This window comes from Phocoena sinus, chromosome 17, assembly GCF_008692025.1.
Source record: "Phocoena sinus isolate mPhoSin1 chromosome 17, mPhoSin1.pri, whole genome shotgun sequence".
Lineage (NCBI taxonomy): Eukaryota > Metazoa > Chordata > Mammalia > Artiodactyla > Phocoenidae > Phocoena > Phocoena sinus.
In genome coordinates, this window is record NC_045779.1 from 60609396 (window position 1) to 60629456 (window position 20061).

General features: G+C 43.5%; 1 pseudogene; it reads left to right on the top strand.

Moving 5' to 3' along the window:
* The first annotated feature begins 7195 nt into the window (after positions 1-7195).
* On the top strand, positions 7196-19096 carry LOC116742244 (annotated as a pseudogene).
* Positions 19097-20061: the final 965 nt, after the last annotated feature.

Sequence of the window (20061 nt, forward strand, 5' to 3'; positions counted from 1 at the left end):
GGAATATAGTAAGAAAGAGGAAGGTATGATATCCAGGAAATAGGGAAGCCAATCTTGGAGAAAGACAGAAGGAATTCCAAGTTTGGTAGAAAACAAAGGCCAGGATGACAACTGAGCAGCAGGTCTAAAGGAAAACCTGCCTGGAGAAGAGGGATGTTTAAAAATACTTTTACCTGATATCAGTGACTTTTGGACATTGCACTGAGACATTATTGGAAGTAGTTGGAAAGATTAGCAATAAGCAAAAATCAAATAAAGCAAAGGGAAAAGCAAGACAATTATTAACTTCAGAGAAAACTTAAAAGTAGAAGGAAAAATGATCATAATACATTATGATGCTTTTATGTGAATATTTGCAAAGCATAGGAATGGAAACACTGAATATGGAGGTAAACATCATATGGGGAAGATAAAAGAGGAGAAAAGGGATGGCAGCCTGAAAGAGCTACATCCTCTTCTACCGTAACAGGAAATATAGAAATGATGTTTAAAATTGATTATTAAACACATAGCAGTACATACATTATATTGAGAAATCTGGAGATTTGAAAATGTCAAAGAAAAACTGCTAAAAGAGTCAAAGGTGATTACTTCTGGTGAGCGGAAGTAATATTTTTTAACAAGTTTTTAGTATTATTTAAATTTTAAAATTACATATATAAATTATTTTAGTAAAATGGTATAAAAAAAATTAAGTGTCCATGTGGGCTTTCACAAAAGTTTGGTATCCAAACGATTCTCAGTAAAGATTCTTCTTCTTCTATGGTATTATTATTATTATTATTATTATTATTATTGGAAAGAGTCTTGGCTTATTGTCAGATGCTATTGAATCTCGTAATATCTGCCACTGATTCTTTCTGGGGATTTAATGCATGGGATCTCAGTTTCTTCATTTGTAAAGTGAAGGGCTTAATATATATATGTATGTATGTATAAAATCTCTTAGGCCTGCTCCAGCCTTATTATGTTATGAACAGGACCTACTATGCAACATGCATACACTGACAGGTTGCCGTCACACATGCGAAACTTGGCTGTTGTTTTTTTTTTTTTTTTTGGTACGTGGGCCTCTCACTGCTGTGGCCTCTCCCGTTGTGGAGCACACGCTCCGGACGCGCAGGCTCAGCGGCCATGGCTCACGGGCCCAGCCGCTCCGCGGCATGCGGGATCCTCCCAGACCGGGGCACGAACCCATGTCCCCTGCATCGGCAGGTGGACTCTCAACCACTGCGCCACCAGGGAAGCCCTTGACTGCTTTTAAAGTCCTGACTTTGATCTACGCCGTGGAGCCGAGAAGATGATGAATGTCTTAATCACTGGTTCAAGAATATGAAAGGTGATTGTGAGACAAAGAGGGGATTCCAGCACCAGGAAGGACATTTTAAGACAATATGATTTCAACCTCTGGAATGAGTCTTACCTTGCAGAGCTGATATTATTTAAAATGGGATGATGTACTTGAAAGCTCTTTGTAAAGTGAAAATCCTATACAAGCATAAGCTGTATCTCTAGTATTGTTTGGAAAGGGGTCAGTGCACTCTAGTGGGGAAAGCTCTGGACTGGGCATTAAAACATTTGAATTCTAGTGTTGACTTTGCCATTAATCCCCCAGGTAAGTTTGACAAACTCTCTCACGTCTTTTATCGCAGCTTCAGGTTTGGTAAAATGAAGATAGACTTGGAGTTCTTCAGTTAGCAGAGAAAGAAATCAGATTTGGCAAAAATAGGGTAGCTCATAGAACTGAGACAAAAGCTTCAGGAAGGCCAGGAGCCAGATACTGTGGAGCTCTGGGCAGGGCTGATATTCAAACGATAAAACAAGATGGCGCAGGCAAATCGGAATGGATACTAGTAGCCACACAGAGACCTAGTGGCACTCAGCTGATACACAGTGTCTCAATCCATGCTGTGACAAAATTCCACAGTCTGGGTAGCTTATAAAGGACAGAAATATATTTCTCACAGTTCTGGAGGCTGCAAGTCCAAGCTCAGGTTGCCAGCATGGCGGAGGGCAGGCTCGCTTCCAGGTCCCGGACTTGCCATTGTAGTGAGAAAGGGCGAGGCATCTCTCTAGGCAAGAATGCTAATCCCATTCATGATAAGCGTTCCACCCTCAAGAGTTGCAAGCAACTCCCAAGGCCCCGCCTCCTAAAACTATCACCTTTGAGAGTCAGGATTTCAACATGTGACTTTTAGGGAGACACAAACATTCAGACCATAGCACAGGGGTTACCTCTTGAGCTGCTGTATCAGAGGGAAAGCTGGCGTAGTGATCCCAGGAAGGGGATGCTGGGGAGGACATACAGGGTGGTGGAGAGGCAGCTGTTTACCAAGTGGCAGGGAGGTATTTCAATATTTTAACAGCCGGTACAGCTGTATTGGTGTGTTTCTGCAGGATGTCTAGATTTATTGTTACTGCAGGCCTCACTGCTAGGATGAATCGAGATAAAAATTTAGCACTTTGTTCCTCCTCTTGTGTCCCACTGCGTTATACTCACATTTGAGGGAGAGAGTGTGTGGTTGGCCTAGTTGCGAGCTCCTGCCCACACTCGGCTAGAGGAGAACAGAGCACTCGGAACTGACAGCCCAGCCACAGCTGCATCCAATGGAGTGGAGGCACTTTCCTAAAATAAGTCAGGTCTTTGTTACTGGAAGGCGAGAATAACCTATTGGAGAATAAAGTATTTGACAGCTGGTATGGCAGGGACATCAATCAGTGAGAAGGTACATCAGCCCTTGACTAGGGGGCAGGATCCTGAAGTTTCTCTGATTTGTTGGGAGTTAACCTTTCGTTACCAGCTGTGCTGTGGCAAGATGAGGGCAAATACTAGGAGTCCCGGGGGTCAGCATGGAAGGGGGGTGGGCACGTGGAGCCAGGAGCCTGGGCCGTGGTTATTGCTTATAGGTTATTGCTCATATTATCAGTATGAACCTTCTGTAACCAAAAGAAGGGGGAATGGATAGGCTGAGGAAAAATCATAGCTGTCTATTACAGAGGGGTTGGAGTAGAACTGCAAAGAGTTAATGGTTTGCTGCTGAGTGTATAAGGAAATGTGTGGTGGTATTTTTGGTTTTCACAATGGCTAGGAGATGGGGAGGGTGCTACTGGAATTTGGTGTTGGAATCAGGAATAATAAATGTTCTACAATGTCTGGGACAGTCATGCCGACCTATCCAAAATGTCAAAGCAGCTCTGTTGAGACAGATTGCAAGAGTTATCCGTAAGGGGCTACTGAAGAGAGGAGAGCTGTATGCCTTGGGCAGAAGGGAGATAAAGTCCTAATTTGGGTGATATAGTTGCCATTTATTATTTAGTATGGATTAGGTCCGTAAACACATTTGTCATTTAATCTGCATGACTATCCCCTGAGATATAATTAATTACTCCCTTCTTATACACAAGGAGTTAGGCTCGGAGAGGCAAAATAACTTCACCAGAGTGAGACAAGCAAGGGGCAGAGTCCCTTCAATTCAAGTTTGAGTTCAAAACCTTCCTGCAGGGTTTTAGGGGACAAGGAGGAGAGTGGCAACAGGGTGTGTATGGAGTCCTTCGAGAGAAAGAAAATCACATTCATGACACAAACTCAGGATGAAATCCTAGGAGGAGTTGTTGAGTCCTGGAATAAATTACTGTGGGAAGCTGGAATTTTTGGATATCTTTGAAAAGACTCCCTCTATTTAAAAATCCTTTCGGAGTTTTTTGTTTTTTTTAATTTTTTTGATTGAGAGAGGAGACCATTAGAGGGGTCTTCTGGGCTTGTTTCTATGATTCAGTTCTCAGTATTCTTCTAAACTCCGAGGGCTGACCTTAAGATAAATGTTGAATAGACACTCCCTTGAAAGGCCTGGAAATTCACACACAACTGCAACTAAGTGAAAAACTAATTAAAACCAGCCATTCTGATTCAACATTAACTGAAATTTATCTACCTATGTTGAAAGTGAAATAAATGCAAGAAGTCAAAAGTTTAAAAGATGAAAGAAGGATGACTTAGAACTTTTTAAAATGACATTTTATATCATAACAAAATCAATATACCTTATCGTATAAGATTTCTATGGAATAAATATTCTGCTATTTGCTGTGTATGGATTTTTGCACGTATATCTCACATTTTAAAATCATCAGGGAATTCCTCATTTCCAATTATCTATAATTCCATCACAAGCACTTTTTCTCACCCTTTGCCTCAAACTTTATGCTAACACGCCACTACCTCCCCCAAGGGAATTACACGTAAAGCTAAGCTTACACTAGCCATCTATATCTTGTTAAAAATGAAGAACACAAGAGTAGATTTTATTAGTGAAAAAGGGGGGACAGAGTATGAAGGTAGTAGGCACTCGTTTGGGGGTGGGCAGAGGAAAGGAGATCTAACTAAAGTGGTAGTTTTCTCCAGCTATAAGTACTGAATTTCAGGAATTCTGGTCCCTCCGTATCAATCTAGGATGGATGGATAGCTTTCCAGTTCCCGCCCTATCGCAAACTCCCAGTCGCAGACACCAGGTGGCGCTCGCATGCTCGCAGCTCAGCGAATGGAACCCTCGGATTTAGACCCTGTCTGCTAAAAAGTCGCGCTGGCTGCCCGACCCGGGAGAATCACGTTCAGTGAAGCGCAGAAGCAGAACGGCGCCTAGCTCGGGCCCTGTCCCGTGGCAGACCTGAGGCGCGTTCGGAAAGCGACCGACAGACGCAGGGCGGCGGTGGGAGCTGCAGAGGGCCTTTTGCACTCCAAATGCAGGACAAGCGGGGAAGTTCAGAGCGTAGACAAGGGGATGCGAATACCAGCAAATTCGGGGAAAGCATAGGACGTGGCTTGGGAAGGTTAGAATATCCGAAGGACCCCCTTGAAAGGGGGTGGATGGGTCACAGCCCCTCTTTCTGTATTCTGGGCTGAGCAGGGTGGTAGCAGGTTCGGGGGGACCTTTTAAGAGCACCGCCTGCCCTTTCTCTCTTCGCCATCACCAGCCTTTAACGGTGGTGAAATACCCTCTGCGGTTTTCCAAGGCGAGAGGGTATTTTCTCACAAAAGTGGCTTCTTCTTTTTTTTTTTCTTTTTGCGGTACGCGGGCCTCTCACTGTTGTGGCCTCTCCCGTTGCGGAGCACAGGGTCCGGACGCGCAGGCCCAGCGGCCATGGCTCACGGGCCCAGCCACTACGCGGCATGTGGGATCTTCCCGGACCGGGGCACGAACCCGTGTCCCCTGCATCGGCAGGCGGACTCTCAACCACTGCGCCACCAGGGAAGCCCAAAAGTGGCTTCCTGCTAAACACTTCGTTTTTATACCTCCCAGCTCCCAACATTTGTGCGCACACAACAAGCTGGATTGTAAAGACGCCGCGGGAGGGGGTGGGAGGCTGTTCGTGAGGTTAAAATATGAGTAACGATGATGACTTTCCAAGGGGGCCCAGGGGATGACCGCGCAGGGCCGAGTCCCTGGAGACCTGGCGCGGGGCTCTGGCGCGCCTCGTGGGCTTCACAGCTCAAGCAGAGCCTCTCGGAGGGTGACCTGCATGTATCAGAACCACCAGGGTGTTTGATAAATGCAGAGTCCCTGGCCTCAGCCCAGACCTGTTGAAACAGGATCTCTGCGAGGGAGCATATGCAGTTTAAGAAGTCCTACCACCGGCCACAGCCGACATTCGTCCTTTTAAACACCAAAAATGTCTATTTCAGCATTCGCAGGTGATTCTCCTGCACATTAAAGTTTGAGCATATCTGCCTTGGCATTTTATAGCCCTCGTTCAGAAGAAGGAAGGGAGGAAGGGTACCCCGTGTTTTTTTGTCTTTTTTTGGTGGTATCTTAGTTCCCCGAACAGGGCTCGAACCCGCGCCCCCTGCAGTGGGAGCGCGGAGTCTTAACCACTGGCCCGCCAGGGAAGTCCCAAGACAGGCTACCCCTTTATAGCGGGTACCAGCCGCCCGAGCGCGGGGTCCCTGACGAGGCTGGTCTTTGGGAATGGGGAAGCGGGCACACAGCACCTGCGTCCTCGAGGGCTCCAGACCTCGCAAAGCAGCCAGCCGCACGCTAGCCTCGGTGCGAGTGGAGGGGCAAAAGCCGCTCTTTCCCGTTCACCCGGCTGCGGCCCGCACCTGGGGCGGCCGCCAGGTCTGGGCTGGCGTGGCTGCGGCGCTGGGCGGGCTCGTCAGAGCATCTCTTGTGGGGCCGGGTTGGAGGAGAAGAGGAGGAGGGAAGCGGGGGTGCGTTAGGGGCTTAGGCCTGCCTCCCACCTCCCCCCCGCAGCCACCTTCCGCTCTATAATTGGCTGCCAGCGGGCCTTCCTTTCCTCTTATCTGATCCCGGGCGCCTAGCAGGAGGGAAGCCCTGGAGAGGAGGAGGCAGCTCTGAGCGGCCGGGAGTGGGGGCAGAAGCGGGTAGAGGAGAGGGAGAGAGGCTAATTGGAAGGGGCACGCGGCGGGAAGCGCGCGAGACCCGTGCGCCGCCAAGAACCAATTCGCGGCGGAACTTGGATCTTCCCTAGGCACGGAGAGGCCCCCTACCTGGGCTGGAATCTTCTCCTGAACAGGTCAGTTCCAATCTTTCTCTGCTCTTCTTTCGGGTCGGCTTTGCAAAGTCTATTCTTGAGGAAGGGAAAGTGGGAAGGGCGAGCCACCTGCAGACGCCGTGCAATTCCATGGACCTTCTCTTCACGGGCGCCTCGGATGGCCCGGGGACGTTTGAGGTGCGATGGGAAGGTGCACCGGGTGCCTCTTCGCAGGGGGTCACTGGGCAGGGAGATTGGTGGCACTGCGTGATGCAAATGCAGACAATAAAGATGCCCTGGGTTGCTCTCAGGAGCTTTCCCCCTTGTACTTGGGCCCTGTGAGTGCTCGGCGGGAAAGAGCGGGTGTCTCCACTTCGAGACAGTGGAGACTCCAGAATTTCCAAGTAGAAGGGGCTTCGTAAAGGCGACCATTCCGTTGAGAAAGGGGCTTAGGGATTGTTTTGGAGAGCTGTATATAAACAGAAAGCACGCTGTTTTTATTTAGATTGTATTAAGGGTCGCTTGGAAAAACAGCCGATGGAGATCATGGGGTACGCAACTCACCTAGATCCCCGTGGGTGACCCGCGCTGGGGACCAGGTGCTCGCGAAAAGAGGAGCAAGCAAACGGAGTGCCTCGATGCAGGATGTTAGCAGTAGTGATAGCTCTTCCACGTAGTGATAGCTCGTCCACGCCAGGAAACCCGGATGCTTCGCGCGTTTTACTTTGGTGTCTGGACCCAGGAAGTTGCAGCTTTCAGATGCACCACCACGCTGTGGTGCTGGAGGGTCTTCTCTGCCCTGGCTTTTCCCACCCGCCGCTTTTATCCCTCGGAACTGCTGGCGGCTTCAAGCGCTCTAGTACGCAGCGCCGAGGCGGAGGTGCATCTGGCCGAGCTTGACTTCAGCGTGCACCGCGCACAGTCAAGACAGGGTTAGGGCCCGGCCAAGAGGAGCCGGCGTTGTGCCACTGGAGTGGCCTTAGTCCTAAGCAAGGGTCTGAACGCTGCCTGCAGGTCCAGGACACGGGCACTCTGATTCAGGAGCTGGGTTCTTGAGTCCTCTGTGGGAGGCTCCGCCCTGTGGCACGCGAAGCTCAGGATTGACCCGGGGTCGCGCATTGTGCTTAGGCTTTCGGCATGTCCTTAGGGCAACTGTGCAAATGGAGCTTGCGTGCAGCTCTCGCAGCGGCCTATATCTGCCCCTCCCCCCTCCGCCCCCTGAAAACTACTTCTGGAGCTACAGCTGAGAGCCTCATTCCCTCTGGACGTTTTGGAGAGTCAGCTGCCTGCAGCAGTAGAAGGGGGTGGAAGGGAGCAGAAACAAAGAAATATGCGGATAAGACGTTGGTGACTCTGTGGGGAGCAGAAATGAGAAAGAGTTTTCTTGAAACTCCCCTCTTAAAGGCTCTGGGGCTCCTCAGCTACAGAGAGTCAAGGGGGGCCCTTCCTGGTTGCAGCATGTGATAAAGAGGCCCTGCTCGCATCCAGCAAACCGGCTTAAGCTGGATGCAGTGGGGAGACCTGGTGGTGTATTTCTGACAAGGTGGTCCAGTTCTGCCCACAGAGAACTCACTGGTAAATGTAAAATGAGTGAATGAATTAATGCATGGATAGCATTTGGATTTTGAGTTGTTTCAAAAGAGCAACTTGGATGGATTTCCTTTGAACCTGGTCCCAAGGGTGTGGTTACTGTGAGATAGACTTCAGGATAGGATTTTTTTGAAGAAACAGCTTTATTGAGATATAATCGCACACGTCTGCAATTCGGTGGTTTTTTAGTATATTCACGGAGTTGTGCAATCATCACCACAATCAATTTTAGATGATTTTTATCACTCCAAAAAAAAAATATTCTGTACCTATTAGCGGAAACTCCCCATTTCTTCCCAACCTCGCCCCCCCAACACCCTTGGCAACCACTCATCTACTTTCTGCTGACATTTCATGTAAATGGAAGCATACAATATATGTGTGGTCCTTTGTGACTGGCTTCTTTCACCCAGTAAAATGTTTTCAAGGTTTATCCATTATGCGCAGGATACTCTCACTAAGCATTGGGCCTCGCCTCCTTCTGCCTGGGGAGCCCTGAGCCAGGACAGACCTGAACCTCCACTACATCCCTGACCTCCTGGGGGTCCCTTTGAAAGGACAAGAACCACACTGGTGAGGGCTCTCAGTAATTCCCTGGGAAGGATTCCTTGGAACCCATCAGGATTCCTGGAGCAGTTTTGGGCAGGTCCCAGGCTTTGGGATTGATGGGAGGAGTCCTTTGGCATTTTTCCTGCTGCTAATGGTCCAGCTGTGGATTTCAGAGAACTCTGGGCCTTCCGTGAAAGTCTTGGCTTTTGGAATCAGCCAGGGCTGGCCTTAAAGAAAGGGCTGAGCAAATTCGTATGATTTGAGGGGCACTGGAACAAGCCCCAGCCCAGCAAAAAAGGGCTCATTGGGGTACACTCCCTTTGACTCTTAAATACTTCCTAGTGTCAGCTAGTAAAACACAAAGATCTTTTGCCTGTCTTAAGCTGAGAGTCTTTGCAATTATGTGACTCTAGAGCCACATTTGCTGTCGTTTTAATCCAAACTCAGCCAAACGACTGCTGTTTTCCAGGCCAGTCGAGTATAACCCAAGGTTCCTTTAAAGGATAAGGGCCTTCCTGAATTGCTGCAGGCTGAGGTGGTGGTGTTTGAGCACCACTGAGCTAACAAATTACCTGGGATTATGACAATTTGTAGAGAACAGATGATAAATGACCAAGGGGAACAGCAGGACGGATGGGATGGGGGAGGGGAGAAGAGGAACGTTTAAGGGAAAGGGACAAAAACAAACTTCCTCTTTGACAGATTTGCCCCCTGATAGTGCTGGATGGCAAGAAAACAGTCTCCTCTTGTTTCTCCTCCTCTTTGGTAACTAACTAAATAAAAAGCGGCAGGGCCCCAGTTACTCTTCTATATAGAACAAGCCTTGTGAAGACCAAGCCTTATCCTGTTCTAGTGGGGAGATGGGTGTGTGTAGTCGAGGAAGTGCTGGCATGTGTTTCGAGTCCCTGTTGGGTACCTGCCCTTTTCTTTTTCAGAAACACGTTTAAGCCCCCCAGTTACTTGTGGAAGTAAATATTCTCCTTCTTTTAGACGTAAGATCACTGAGCTTCGGGGATATAAACTACCTCGCCTGGGGTTGCAAAGCCAGCAAGTGCCAGATACATGATTAAGAAAAGTCTGTATGAGATTTGAACCCAGACCCCATTGCTCCATCAGCTTCTTTGGTGGGGAAGGGTGAAGTGACCCTTCACTTCAAGGGTGTGTGACTGTAAATGGATGACATCAACTGAGGCCATACAAGTCTGGGAGCTGAAACAGAGGCTGGAAGGCAGGGAGGTGTGGGTGAAATCTACACTTGCTTGTTCTGTGCCCCTGCCCAAGTTCCTTAACCTCTCTGGGCTTCAGTTTTCTCTTCTAGAAAACAGAGATAACATAGCCACCCTATGTTTTAAGGCCTAAAATGATTTAGTACAGAGTCGGGAAGACAAAACTGGTTTCTCTTGTCTCCTGCTTCTTTTTCCTTCTTTCTACCTTTTTTTTCTCTTCTTCCCACGTTTCCTCTTCTCTCTTTCTCTGGCTCCACTTTTTGAGGGGATTGTGACTAGAAAGGCACAGGAAATTCTCAGGAAATTCTGAGAACTGATTGTCTGTTTAAGTTGGGGCTTAGAGTCTAGACTCCACATTTCTTCAAGGTAATTTTTTAAAATTTAATTTAATTTTTAATTTATACTTCAGGGTAATTTTTTTAAATCAATGCTCTCAAAGAACTTTTCTGCCAGTGGGCCTTTGTTGGAGCTCACCGGCAAGGGTCCCTAACTTTTAATTTTAGGGAACAGTGTTTAGTCTTTTTCCTACCAGAGATAACCTGGGTTGTTTATGAAAATTGATCCAGAGGGAGGCCAGGCTTGGCTGAGTTCTTCTGAGTTTCATAGGTGGTGTCTATAACTAGAGGTACTCAGGGGATCTTTTACTGGATAAAGATTTCCTCCTCAATGGCTTTCTGTCTGCTTTTGAAAAGGGGAGCACACTGAATCGATATCAAAAAATGATGTTCTACTGTAGGTTTAGAATGGAAAATAAAGATTACTACTGGAGGAAGCACAGAAGGAGCATCTGGCCCATACTTGGAAGATCAGGGAAGCCTTCCTAAAGGATGAGATGTCTATGCTGAGATGTGCAGCTGCCCTTTATGCTGCTTGTAGATAGAGTTTAGTTAAAAGCAACTCTCATTTCTTTGACCAAGAAGCTATGTCAGTCCTTAAAAAAAAAAATGCCGGGTAATGGAACATTCCTGAGTCAAGGAGAGTCTCCAGTTTGCCATACTTTTGGAGTGGCTCTGCCTTCTGTCATGTAGGACTTACAGCAACCTAGTTTAAGACTGAACAGCTACATTTCTGAGGGTGATCTGCAGACATATCCCTTGCATTTGAGCCATTCACTGGGCTGCTATGATCCTACATGGGGTCTTTCTGTGAACTAGAAAAAGGTACCTCTGGGCAGACCCATGCTACTGGGAGAAGAAAACAGTATCCTTTCCTCTGGAAAACAGTTTTGCATACAAGTTGGAGAGAGTGTCTGCTAATTTCAAGCATCACTTGCCCTAGGCCAACTGCAAATGGTACAGCGCGTCAACTGTGAACTGTACATGTCAGCCCTGGTCATTCAATCACTGATCATTAAATCGATCAGTATTTATTGATTGACTATCATGCACTTTGAACTTTTTTGATTATGGGTTAAACTGCCCATCTAGATGTATTATGTTACCCAAGACTCAGAAAGTAAAGTTACTGGGGCCATGAAGTTAGCTGGAGAGTTACGATGCGATAAGAGGCCAATGCAGTCTGTTGGAGATTGATCACTCTTTCTAAAGATTTTTCAATTTTATTAGTATTTTAAAGAAGCAAATTTTGGCCTTGTTAATTTTTACTAATATTTATTTTATGTATTTTTGGGTTCTATGCTTATCTTTATTAATCCCTTTTCCAACTTAATTAGGATGTTAATTTGTTCTTCTTTTTTTTGGCTTCTTTAAGTGGAAAATTAGATCATTGATTTTTAAATTCCTTCTTTTTTATGTAAATATTTCTCTCTAATCCTTTAGCTGCATCCCACAAATTTTCATGTGTTATCTTTTTATATTTTTTCCCTTCCAACTATTTTAAACATTTGCTTTGTGATTTCTCCTTTTACTCATGGATTAAATAGAAGCATCCTGTTTAATTTCCAAATATTTTTAATTTGTAAAGATGTTTTATTATGATTGATATCTAATTTAATTCTGTTGTTGTCAGAAAACATACTCTGCAAACTTTGAGTCTTTTGGAATTTATTGTCTCATTTTAGGATGCAGAATATGGCCGATTTCCTAAGAAATTTTTTAAAAAAAGAATATTCTGCAGTTTTTGGATGTAGTGTTCAATAAATAACAATTACTAGTTGATAGAGTGGTTCACATCTTCTATATCCTTACTGTTATTTTGTCTAGTTGTTCAATCAGTTCCTGAGGGGATTGTTAACATCTCTAACTTTGCTTATTATTTCTTTCTTTGGTTCTATCACTTTTTGCTTTGTGTATTTTGAAACTCTATTATTAAGCACGTATTCGTTTATGATTGTTAACTTTTCTTGATTAATTGACCCTTTATTCTGAATTGTCCAGGACTTGAGGGATATTTTTTTTCTTTTTTTAAATATTTATTTATTTACTTATTTATTTAGGCTGCACCAGGTCTTAGTTGCAGCACATGGGATTTTCATTGCCAGGTGTGGGATCTTTTAGTTGCGGCATGCGGGATCTTTTAGTTGTGGCCTGCAGGCTTCCTAGTTGCGGCATGTGGGCTTCTTTGCAGGCTTCTTAGTTGCAGCATGTGGTCTCTTAGTTGCGGTATGCATGTGGGATCTAGTTTCCCAACCAGGGATTGAACCCCGGGCTCTCTGCATTGGGAACACGGAGTCTTAGGCACTGGACCACCAGGGAAGTCCCGAGGGGCGTTTTTATGCAGAGTTGATTCCCCCTACTTGCGGCTCACTCTTTTCTGACGCACTCCTTCTCAATTTCCAGTCTCTGGCATTCCTGAACTCTTCTACCCTTTGACACTTTATGCTAATAAAATTGTGGCTTTCCACTTGATTTCTAATCACAATGCCATGCACAGTGGGGAGTTCGTGCAGGAGGAAAGAAAAGGCTAGTCACCAAGCTAATAGTAACACAACTAGGTCTTTATTTCTAAATTAGAGTTGTTTTCTCCTGTGTCCTGATGCTAACAGAGAAGAGTGATAACCACTGACTTCCTCTAGGGCTTGTTTTTAAATAGACCTCATTAACTAATCCTGAAAACCCTTTTGGTTATTCTGGGTGTAAGGAGGGTGGTATTTTCACTACAGAGATGAAATAAGGAATACTAAACATGTCAACACACTGGGCTAAGATGTTAGCCCTGTTTTTAGTCTTTGCTTTCTTATCTGTAAATACGTATGACCTAGATCATCAATTCACTGTAAAATTCTCCTATAAAAGTGATATCAAAATATTAATAATGTTGGGCTTCCCTGGTGGCGCAGTGTTTGAGAGTCCGCCTGCCGATGCAGGGGACACGGGTTCGTGCCCTGGTCCGGGAAGATCCCACACGCCGCGGAGCGGCTGGGCCTGTGAGCCATGGCTGCTGAGCCTGCGCATCCAGAGCCTGTGCTCCACAACGGGAGAGGCCACGTCAGTGAGAGGCTCACGTACCACAAAAAAAAAAAAAAAGAAAAAAAATATTAATAATGTAGAGTCCAGAAAGAGTTCAGATTTAAAGGTCATTTTGTCCAGTTCCCGTGCCCACAAACCCAGGAATCTCTTCTATAACACCTCTCATGGGTAAAACTTAGCCAGCTTCTGCCTCAGAACTTCTAATAAAAGTGAAGAAGGCATTCTAGTCGTTAGAGAATTTTTATATCCAAATCTGCATCTCTGTGGCTCGGTCCATTGATTCGAGTACTATTTGCAGAAACTGCACAGAATAATCTTGTTTTATCTTCTATGTTAAAGCCCTTCAGATATTTGGAGACATCCATTATGTGCCTCCGATTCTTATTTTTCCTAGGCTTAAATCATGCTTAATCATTCCCATTTCTTTCAAATCTTCTTTACATGGGCTTGTCAATTAAAACTGCTAAGTCTTCTTTTTAGTCAATGAATTGCTCTTAAGTCAAATCTTCCAGATCTTCAGATGGTTGATTATTTTGAACCTGTATAGAGCTGTCATCTGGAAAATGATAAAAAATGGATAGGAATGTAATTAGAAAAGTTTAAAGTAGTTCACCCGTGCAAATAATTGTGCCTCTGTCATTATTTGGATCTTCTGTTTTTGCCTAAACCTTTATGCCAAGTTAGTCCCACAACCTTCATTAGATGGAGGAGATAAAGAGTTCTTTTTTTTTTTTAATATTTATTTTGGTTGCACTGGGTCTTAGTTATGGCACGTGGGATCTTTGTCGCGGCATGTTTAGTTGCGGCATGCAGGATCTTTTAGTTGTAGCATGCGGACTCTTACTTGTGACCTGTGGACTCTTCGTTGTGGCATGCGGACTCTTGGTTGTAGCATGCAGACTCAATTGTGGCATGTGGACTTAGTTGCAGCATGTGGACTCTTAGTTGTGGCATGCGGACTTCTTAGCTGTGGCATGTGGACTTCTTAGTTGCAGCATGCACGTGGGATCTAGTTCCCCAACCAGGGATCGAACCTGGGCCCCCTGCATTGCGAGCGCGGAATCTTACCCACTGGACCACCAGAGAAGTCCTGATAAAGACTTCTTGAGTCTTTTCCTCCTTTAGTATCTACCCAAGTAGTAAATTCATTGATGATTATCATTCCCTTTTCCTTTGTGTCCTTTCAACCTGTTCCTAACATGTTACTAGTTAGAACTTTTTGAGAGCTTCCTGAGTTTCTAAGTACATTATTTACATTATCACAATCATCCTATAAGGCAGATGTTCACTCGCACATTTTACTGATAAAGAAATCAAGTCATGGAGTGGTTAAACTAGTTAGTCAAGGACCCCTAGCAAATTATTGGCAGATCTGTCTTCCTAGCTCCCAGTTTTCTATTCATACCTCCAGTTCGTGCTAACTCTTTGTTCTATTTCATACTTATTGCATTTAGCTTGGCAATATATTTGCTTGCAGTCAACTGTAAGTGAGTTGACTGAAGGCAGGGATCATATAGTATGAAATTTTGTATCTCCCTTAGAGTAGAGAGCTTTGGTTACATAGTAGGGCTCTCATTAGTGATTGCTGGAATGAAGATTGTTGGAATGAAGATTCTGATATTACAAATAACAGTCTCTCTCAGGGCCTGGTGTGCCAGTTGGCTGGCAACAATTTTGTTTAAGTTTATGGTTTTTTGTATGTCAGCACTGACTGAGTAGAACATTATCCAAGGTTTGGGTATATATGTGTGTAAGTCTGTGTGTGTATGTGTGTGTGTTTATATGAGTAGTTTACAAAAACTTTAGGATAAATATTTTAAGGGATTTTGATAAAACTGGCTTGTACAAGGGGCTTTGCTCCTTGTTAAATTTAGTTGTATAAATGCAATTAAATAAAACAAACATATGAAGTAGAGGAAGGGTCAATTAGTCTTAATGGGGATAGTTTTAAGTTACTGATTACATAATCTCATGACAGTGTTCTGAGAAAACTTGTACTAAAGATTATCAACTTTCCTCAAATTGGGTTTATACCTTCTGAACTTAGAGCTAGATAGCCACTTCTAACATGATGTTTTTAAACCAAAAAAAAAAAAAAAAAAATTAAGGCAGAGTTATTTGTTTTGTGCAAGGTTTTAGGCAAAGTTTCAACAAATTAGGCTTTGATATTTTGGTAAGTGTTAAAATACCTTATGGCACTTTAATAGGAACTGGGATTTTTTCTAGCCTCTATTTTACTGTCCAAAAAAGAGACTTGGCAGAAAACCTTGGGAAAATGAAAACTCCACTTCTCCCAATATGGTATTACTCATCCTAATTTAAAATAAACACAACAAAAAAGGAAGAATTTAAAGATAAGCTAGGGCTACAGTTTTTTTTCCATATAAATAATACACAGTTTTCAAAAAAAGTTGCCAAGATTAGGGTAGCACTAATTCATCGGTTTATTTATTTATTTAAATTGTGTGAAATGCAGATTAACTTCTAATGTGGTGTGTTAAGTATTGCTTCAAAACACCTGGACACAGGAACTGCAGTGTTTTGATGAGAAAGAGAAAGACTATTGGACTGTGGCTTGTAAAAGGACTTGCTCTACTATGTTAACATAGTATCGTGTGATATCTGATGAAAGTCCCTGATCTTAAAGGGCATGCCAAAAAGACAAATTGTTTCCTTACCTCTCCCTCCCTTTGCCCTGTTCTGGATGAAACCTGTGGTTATGTTTGGGGAACAAAATCTTAGAAAGAATATTTCGTTTGAGTTGATTCTACTTCTGTGGTTTTCTTTGGGTATCACGGTCTTGATCATGATAGGGCTGACGCCTACTCCCCTATCTTTTCAAATCCCTTGTATTCAAGCCTCTGTATACGAAAGAGCAAAAGAGTGATTTCACATTCCTTTGGATAACCCACCTGATCTTGTTCTACTTGGCTAGGTGGGGTTAGGGTTCTCTAGATGCCTCAGGGCCTTTCCCCCTGTATTTTATCTAAATTCACTCTCCATTTGTCCCATTTCTTCTGTGCTCTGACAAATAGTTGGTTTATTAATCTGTAATAAATTAATAATAAATTCATCCAGACTAAAATGCCATGTATATTACATATAAAACAGTCACTCAATGTGTTACCTATTCCATTGAATTTTAAGGGGCTTCTAGTATGTGAAAGTCTTAATTTAAGAAAATATTCTTTAGTAATTAGCATTTTGGAAGTATGGTAGGCTGGTTGGGGGAGATGTTTTTTGGATCCCTAAATACAAATGAATACATTCTTTAATTTTTTTATAGGATCTTAACTTGATTATGATTATCAAAGCATGTGGATCTTCCTTTAATTGGCAATACAAAAGAATTGTACACTAGACTGTCACTGGATATTATAAAAAGTGGTTGCCAAAAAAATTTTTTTATGAATGATTGCTTGAAGGAATATAATTAATTTATTCCTCCGGATATACTGTATCACTCTGGAATAAAACCAGAATAAGTTTAAGTGCATGAATCATATTGAACCATATTGTTTTGAAGATTCATAGAATTATGCTTTGCTACATTCACTGAAATAACTCTTGGGTTAAAAAGGAAATTAAAGTTTGTATGTTGCTGCCAAAGCATATTCAGAGAAAAATTATGGCCTCAAATAAAGAATATTACATTAATTAAGGATTAAATAAACAAAAAAAACAACAAAAATTAAAAACATAAGAGCAGGACTCCCCTGGTAGTCCAGTGGGTAAGACTACACTCCCAATGCAGGGGACCCGAGTTCCATCCCTCGTTAGGGAACTAGATTCCACATGCATGATGCAACTAAGAGTCCACATGCTGCAACTGTGAGCCTGCGTGTCACAACTAAAGGATCCCGCGTGCCACAACAAAGACCCGGCGCAGCCAAAATAAATAAATAAATAAAACAAATATTTTTTAAAAAGCAGAAAAGCAAAGATAAATACAGAACTAAATAAATTAGAAATCAAAAAATAATATTGGCAAATAAAAAAACCTATTCTCAAAAAAATTACAATCTGGACAAATATATATATAGCTTATCTATTTTGGAGAGAAAAGAGAAAGTCAGAAACACATCACTTTAATACTGATAATGGAGCTATAACAAGAAAAGATAGGTTGTAATTTGAGAGATCACACAACTCTGTGCTAATCAATCTGAAAATCAAAATTAAAAGAATAACTTTAAGGGAAAATATCCAAACTAGAACCAAGAAGTAAAAAAGCTAAGTAGGTTTATGAATAAGACAAAATATATTTTTAAAGCTGTGTAGGAATTAGCTTCAGAAAGGGAATAGGCCCATATGATTTTCTCACTCAAATTATTCATAGGCTTTCATAGAGTAGATCATTCTCATGCTACTTAAACTATTACGGGGCTTCCCTGGTGGCGCAGTGGTTGAGAGTCTGCCTGCCGATGCAGGGGACACGGGTTCGTGCCCCGGTCCAGGAAGATCCCACATGCCGCGGAGCGGCTGGGCCCGTGAGCCATGGCCGCTGAGCCTGCGCGTCCGGAGCCTGTGCTCCACAACGGGAGAGGCCACAGCAGTGAGAGGCCCGCGTACCACACAAAAACACAAAAAAACCCAAAACAAAACAAAACAAAACTATTACGGCACAATGAAAAAATGGAAACCTTTCTAACTTTTTTTTATGAAGCTAGAATAATCTTGACACCAAACCTTTTAAGAAAAGAAAACTCTTAGTCGATTTTGGTTATTAACATAGATCCAAAAAAGCAGCTATACAAAGTCGACATGATATAAAAACAATAATATGCAGAAACAACAAAGATCAGTTAGCCTGGGAGGAGGGTGCCCTGAGGAGTCTTTAGACTCTGGAAAATGTCTGATTGGCAGATGTTAAAGGGATTCTTTGGTAATCCAATGCGTCCATGAGCTGCACAGACTCAGTCCAGGACTGCAAGAATTCAAGCCTGGGAGCGCTCTGCAGAAGGCTTACATTGCAGACGGAAGGTGGACGTAACCTTGGAATCCCTCAGACACTACAGTGCTCAGCTCTTGCCTCAGAGAGATCTGGCTCTCATCTCTGAAGACTTCAGTATTGTCTCAGTGTTACAGGAACTTTGGAAAAGCAAGCAGCAGCACAGGGTGGCACTCCCAAGTGAAGCTGCAGTGGTCTACAGGTCCATGTCATCCCTTAGACCTTCCTTTGTGAGTAATGTGACCCTCCCAGGGGGACACTGTTTTGGCAATTTTCAGTGCTGCTTAGGTAGAACTGAGGCCTGATGGGATGCTGCTGAAGTTGTCCCAGTCAACTCCTTCTTCAGTGAGCTGCCCTTTAGAAGGATCACACCAAAGAATTCTTTATGGAAAGTATTCAGGAAACAGTTGCGGCCTCAGAGGCACACTAGATGCGCCGATGACTCCAGCATCTGCATCAAAGCCTATGACACCATGTTAGTTAAACACTGGGACGACCATGTTTATTTCAAGAGCTGATGACCATTTTCCAACTATTGCACTGGAAAGGAAGCCGAAAAGCCCTTTGTGAAACAAAGCATTCCTGACAGGAAGTCATCTTCTATTTCCAGTATTCCCTGGACGAAAGATGAACAGCCACATGGTCTGGACTGGATCATGAAGGAGCAAGGGTCCTTGAAAAAGGAATCCTCTCTCAAGAGCAATGAATGTCTTTGGGGGAGTTAGAGGAAGCCAAGAAAGCAGGATAACTATGATTTTACGTAGAAAAGAAAGAAATCGCTGTCTTAGCCTTGACTGAGATCGACAGTGGCCTTCACACTTCCTCACCCAGAGATGATCAGGCTGAGCCTCAGAGCCCTGTGTGGTATCGCTAGCAAGGCCAGGCCCCAGGTGCCCCCAAGGATGGCAGAGACCAGATCCTAACATGTGGAAGCTCATGAAGTAGGTCATCAGATGTTTTAGCATCTATAGCTGCTACCTGAAGGCTGCACGAATCCTCCTACTGCTGCTAAAATCCTCCTATTTTATTCACAGAATCTGAGAATAGTAGGACTCACTCTTATAGGACCCAGTACTCACTCAGTTCAGTTTTCTAACTAAACTCTTCAAAGTGAAAGGATGGAAGCAGGATTGTTTGAAAAATATTTCCTAAGACTGGCTCCAGCCTAAAGTCTGGCTGACATGTGCTTCACTAGATTACATATGTTGTTTCAAAGAATGTGCCAGTGTAGCATCTCTCAAAAGAACAGCAGCCAGGATTGGGAAGAAGTGACATGATGGCAATTTTAAAAATACTTGGATTAAGTAAGCAATATTGATTGCTTTAAAAAACATACAAGGGTCAGAGTCTCCTCCCAAGCTTTGGAAACTAAAAGATAGCTCCACTAGATATAATCCAAAGCCACAGAAGGGGTTTTATCTGGGTCTATCAAAGTTCTTGAAGAGGTAATAGTATGAAAATACTAGATAAACTTAATGTGGCATACAATATCACTGTAATAATAATTGTTTAAAACCCATACTCTTCCATTTGGGGATAAATGTCACCTAGAATAGTACTTACTCTTGTTTCTCGAGAAGAATTAATATCCAATTTTTGAGTCCTGCAATCAATTATATTCATTTTTAATTTGCAAATAGGTAACTTGAATTCATTTACTTTTATTTTCTGCCACCACAGACATATATCTATAACAGAGAAAATCATAGGTATTTTAAAGTTTAAAACATTTGAAAAATCATTAGCATTTAACAAAGAGTGCTTGCGTTTGGGTAGTTCCTTAGGAGTTAGAGAGAAGGACTCTTTTGCTCTGTTACTGTCTTTGTTATTTCAAACAATTCTGCTTCCATCCTTTCAGTTTGAAGAGTTTAATTAGACCATAAGCAAC